Source organism: Sinocyclocheilus anshuiensis, unplaced genomic scaffold (genome assembly GCF_001515605.1).
Source record: "Sinocyclocheilus anshuiensis isolate Anshui unplaced genomic scaffold, SAMN03320099.WGS_v1.1 scaffold301, whole genome shotgun sequence".
Classification (NCBI taxonomy): Eukaryota; Metazoa; Chordata; class Actinopteri; order Cypriniformes; family Cyprinidae; genus Sinocyclocheilus; species Sinocyclocheilus anshuiensis.
In genome coordinates, this window is record NW_015539837.1 from 39,046 (window position 1) to 44,635 (window position 5,590).

General features: G+C 36.0%; 1 pseudogene; it reads right to left on the reverse strand.

Annotated features, from left to right (window-relative positions):
• Window positions 1–450: 450 nt before the first annotated feature.
• Window positions 451–5,590, reverse strand: part of LOC107684397 (sterile alpha motif domain-containing protein 7-like) — a 7,575-nt pseudogene continuing 2,435 nt past the window's right edge.

The following is a 5,590-nucleotide window of genomic DNA, read 5'->3' on the forward strand; positions in this document are numbered from 1 at the left end:
ATAATTTTTATCCATACAATGTATTGTTGGCTATTGCTACAAATATACCCCAGCGACTTATGACTGGTTTTGTGGTCCAGGGTCACAAATATATGGGAAATATTTTAAGTTTATTAGTTTGAAATAATTTTTTATTTGAAAGATTAATTTAGGCTACATTTGATTTGATATTTATAGCTAGAAAGTTACAAAACAATCACACAAATCAGGGATTTAAACTAGATTCAGTCATATCATAAATCATGTATTTTCATTTGTGGAAAAAGAAAGTAATACTGTATATTCTGTGCAGAAAATGCTGTATATGTTTTTTAACATATCAAACGAATCAAATAAAGACCAAAGGAGTAATTCTTTTTATTTTCTCCATAGCAAACACCACACGACAATAGAGAATAATTCAAGTTTAAAGTAAAAACCAAAATACAATTTTACAATAAAAAAGGCTGCAATGATAAGGACAAAAATTATTTGTAATTGATTTGCTAACATATTACAAAATATACATATATAGAAATATCCTGCATTCGAAAATCTAACTCTGTTGGAGACCACATTCTGAACCTTTTGCATAATATGGATCATAATATATTTGTGATGAATATTTAAAAATATATGATCAGTATATTCACTATAGAAATGTCAGTGCCTTGTGCATTAGGTGTCAAAACAGTAAGAGATTTTGAGGTAAAAAAGAGGTCCAACAGTTCTGCATGCTCTTTCAGGTGGTCTCACTCATCTGGCTTGGTGAAGGATTATCAGCTTCACTTACAGGCTCTGTAGATTTAAGAGCCTCTGTGTCTCTGGGGCTGCTGAGCAGCTCCACACTGTTGCAGTTGACAGGAGAGCTGATGTCTGATGATCTGTCACCGCTTTTCTCAGGCGGAGGCTGCAGCCCGGAGACGGGCAGAGGCAAGTTCATCATGCTGTAGAACATGTTACCCAGCCGTCGGGACAACTGAAAAGAGAACAGAACAACCAAATCAGTTAGATGAGTTAATTTTTTAATAAACTTGAACTCAAGACCAAGGACCTCTTGGAGGGTAGAGAGGACCCTTAAAATAATCAGTTATATGTGTGTATATTTCATTTTATATATACAAAATATACTTCATTTTACTTCATATTTTAATATGAATTAAATTTGAATGATTGACCTGCTTATTGAGATAAAATTTGGTCCTTTTGAAAGATGGCGAATACCTGTGATCGTATCTTAAGTGCTGGCCCGAGCTTTAGACCAAGTGTATCCAGAAGGTGGTCCTCTGTAAGAAGAGGTAACGTCTCTCCATCAATCATGTGGTCTTTGAATGTCTGCAACAGGTGACACACAAAAGAATGAGACTTAAAGCTATGAAATTATAATTGCATTTTGTCATTTTACATTTGTATTACCTGTGCATATTCAAAAACTTGGTATTTCACTGATGAAGTTGTAGACGTCATCAACTGACCACTTGCGAATATCTTCTAATGAAGTCATCTCTTCTCCATTAAGAAACATATTAGGATGTCCTAGTTGAAAATTAAAACAAAAAAAAATTAATAGGTAACGATGACTAGAATGCATCATCATTTTGGTATAGTGGCTAACAAAAATGTGCCTAACAAACAGTAAAAGAGCAGTGTTGTTATTATAAAATAATAAAAAATGTTTTCATTCATTGAAATAAATCTGAAAAGAAATAAAATATAAATATTAGATGAAAAACTTAGACTTCAAAATCAGAAATTGCATTGGCAGCTGAAATAAATTGTTTAAATATTTTCAGTTTAAATACTAAAATTACTAAACTAGAAATAAAAATAAATTAAAGCTAGATAGAAATATTTAAACAAAACAAAACAACTAAAATATGACAAAAGCACATAACATTACTTAAACTTTTCCTAAAATTAAAACGAAAACAGAAAATATAATAAAGTACTCACTCAAAATATTAATTAGTGTTATAATAGTAACAAGAAAGAAACTAACAAACACACCAAGTGATACAAGTCCATTTCCTGGCACAGGGAGCATGTAGGGCATCCCTGTGAGTGGGCCAGCGGCAGATGGGTACAGAAACATTTCTTGGAAAGCCGAGCAAGGGTTGGATATGTCTTTGTCCCTGGTGCTATCACTGCAGTTGGTGACTTCTGCACATCCCTCCTGTCCACTAATACATGCCTTGCGAATCCCTAGCTCTCCTTCCTGAAAACCTTTCCTACTGCATCCAGAAGACAGCTCTGTTTCTACTTTGGTTTGGTGTGGTTTGCTGGTGGTGGCCTCATTGCTCATTTCGCCTTTCCCTTCAACCTCCTTCTCCTCCCCTGAGGCAGCTCCTGGACTCTGCTCGACGTTCTTCTCTTCTGATTGGCCTTTGGGGAGAGTGATGCTGCTGTCTGAGCTCTTATGATTGGCAGTCCTTCTGCCGGTCCTGCGTCCTCGCTCCCTTTGCAGTGTGCTGATCGGTGGGTAAGGTCTTGACATGAGTAGACTGTTAGCGTGCAGGTCTTCAAGGGCATTGCGATGGACGAATACATCATGACCATCTGGGAGTCGCTGGCGTCCCCTGAAGGCCATTGGATTGGGTTGGATGCCCTGGTACATCATGGGATTCTCCATCCCAATAAGACCCTTTTGGTGGGCATTCTCCAGTTCTTTTTGGTGCAGGATAGCATTCATCTCCATCCTCATTAAAAAAAAAAATAAAATTACAATTAGTGCACGCCCAGTTTTTCAGCGGTGGTGGTTCTGGAAGTATTTCATTACATATTATTTTTCCATTAATTTTTCTATAGGGAAAGTCTTTGTTAAAGCATTATAAGCCATAAACCAAGACAGCCAGCTACAAGGTGAATAAAAACATAACAAAAGTAATTAAAATTGGACAAAATTAAAATTAAAAGATAGATAGATAGATAGATAGATAGATAGATAGATAGATAGATAGATCTCCATGGCTTTGTATTGCATTCGTCTGTATGATTTTACTCCCATTGAATATAGGTATAGCAAATGCACTGAAATTTACCTGGCTATGTTCTGTTTATGAATTAACTCTTGTCGTCTAGCAACCGTCTCCATGGATTCAGTTGGAAGGAATCCGTAACCTGCAAAATGGAAAACATTTGCAAAATTAGGTTGTTCTTCCTCACTGAGCTTGCCCTGTACTTCTCTTCATTTAACCAGTACATAATTTCATTCTAACCTGTGCCAGGGAATCCTCTGCTTGGAATAACATTGGAGTTTGGGGGCAGAGGTGGGCCGAGGTGGGCACCCATGTGGATTTGTCTAGCATCAGCTGATACCATTTCAGTGGGCAGCACCAGTTCCCTACGGATAAAATCATCATTAAAAATTCAACTAACACAGCTTACATCACTGTTATATGATTATATTTCTATTTTCTACATTGTGTTGTTTTTCTCTTCCTATGTTCTTTTTTTATTCCTATATTCTTTCCCAATTCCCAATGTCTTATTTATTTATTTTAGTTTTATTTATTTTAATTTGTATGTTCCTTTTATTCCTTTTAATTCTTTTGTTTCTATGTTCATTTTATTTCTGTGCTAGTTCATTCTTTGTATGGAGAGTCATAAAATGATTTCACTGCACACTGACTGTACTTTGTATGATTGTGTGTGACAAATAAAAATTGAATTTAGATTTAAATTTGTAAAATTCTACTCTTAGTTTAAACTGCATAGTTACTTCACTGCAATCTTACTCATTTTATTTTTTCCACTCTGTTTAATTTGCACTACTGCCATTTTAATTTTTTCTATGGAAATATTACGTAGCTACTGTCATGCCAATAAAGTTCATGTAAGCTGAACCTAAAATATCCATGAACAATTAAAAACTTAAAAATTCTCTTGGTTGTATTGGTGTTCATTCTAACAGACCTCTCCATGAAGCGGGGATCAAACTGTGCAGGCACACCCTGCAGTCTCTGCTGCCCCTGAGTCAAGATCTGTGGAGCCATGGCCATCTGGTTCCTCATCATGAGCTCCTGTCTTTGCCGTAACTCTACTTCTCACACAGGGGAATAGATGAAGGTGTCAGTAGCCTAATAGCTCTTTCTCAACTATATTTCTTCAAGGTTGCGATCAGCTCTGGTTTAGGTGTTCTTTGAACACTTTCAAATGAACTCTCACCTCCAGCAGACATTCCATTGACCAGTCGGTACCAGTGTTTCTCATCTAGAGCGCCTTGCTCTCCCAGCGCCGATATCTTCCTTAGCTGTTCACGTGGGGTCATGACACTGCCTCTTTCCTGAATGTAACAAACATATCCATTCTCTAAATTTTGCACATAAAAAAAAAACGCTCACCGCATTGTATGGACAAAAACATACAATGGAGGCCAACGACTACTGGAGCTCTTATTCTTTGGTAATCAACCATCTTCACATTACCTTATTTTGTGTTCAGCAGATGAAAGAAATGCATGCAGGTTTGGATCGACATGAGGGTGAGTAAATTCTGACAGAATTTTCATTTTTGGGTGGTCTACCTCTTTAAATAACTTACAACACACAGTAGTGGTGTTTCCTGTATAGTAGTGGTGCTGTAGTTCCTGTAGTGGTGCTACTCTTACTATTTTAGAAAGGGAGCCTATAGAAAGATATGGTAAAAATCGTAAGAGTAGTATGCGGTTCTGAATTCAGCAACTTGTTTCGTTTGTAAATGAATCAGCATTTTGAATGAATCGGTTTAAAGAATTACTCAATGATTCACTCATAAACTCGGTCATTGTCGCAATTATGTAACTGCAGATAAAGTCATTGAAAGTGTAAAAACGCATGGAACTTGGATGTACTTGGCATACCATTTCACTGCAATACTGTAATAGCAGCAAGACGAATTACATAGCCTACTATTGACACAAGACACACAAACGATCCATTGGCTCATAAATCAGTACTACCGTTTATGTCTATCTAAAACTAATACTTTCTTGACAGGTTAGTGAACAACACATATTTAAGATGCAACCAAGATAAAAACATTAAGAGAATTCAAACATCAATGTTAAATAGGATAGTTGTCATGTAATGAATTACCTGTTCACTCCTCCTGTTCTTTATCTTCACTCGCTCAGGTGTAAGATATTTCCGTAATGTCACTCCTTTTCAGTCTGAAATTGAGAAACCATATATATAGAGAGAAAATGATAGGTTGTAACCAGTTTGTCAGCATCTTTGTTCCTTGGTAGTAGATATTTCCAGTGAAAATAATTATCTTGAAATTTAGTAGTGTAACCAGTACTTGGGACTTTCTAAGCAAAAACTCAGAGCCGAACAAAAAACAGGCCTATAACCTATAAAGTTGCACGGGTATATTTGTAGCAATAGCCTACAATACATTTGGGTCAAAATTATCCATTTTTCTTTTATGCCAAAAATCATTCGGATGTTAAGTGAAGGGAATGTTCCATGAAGATATTTTGCAAATTTCCTACCGTAAATATATCAAAACTTAATTTTTGATTAGTAATATGCATTGCTAAGGACTTCATTTGGACAACTTTAAAGGCGACTTTCTCAATATTTAGATTTTTTTGCTCCCTCAGATTACAGATTTTCAAATAGTTGTATCTCGA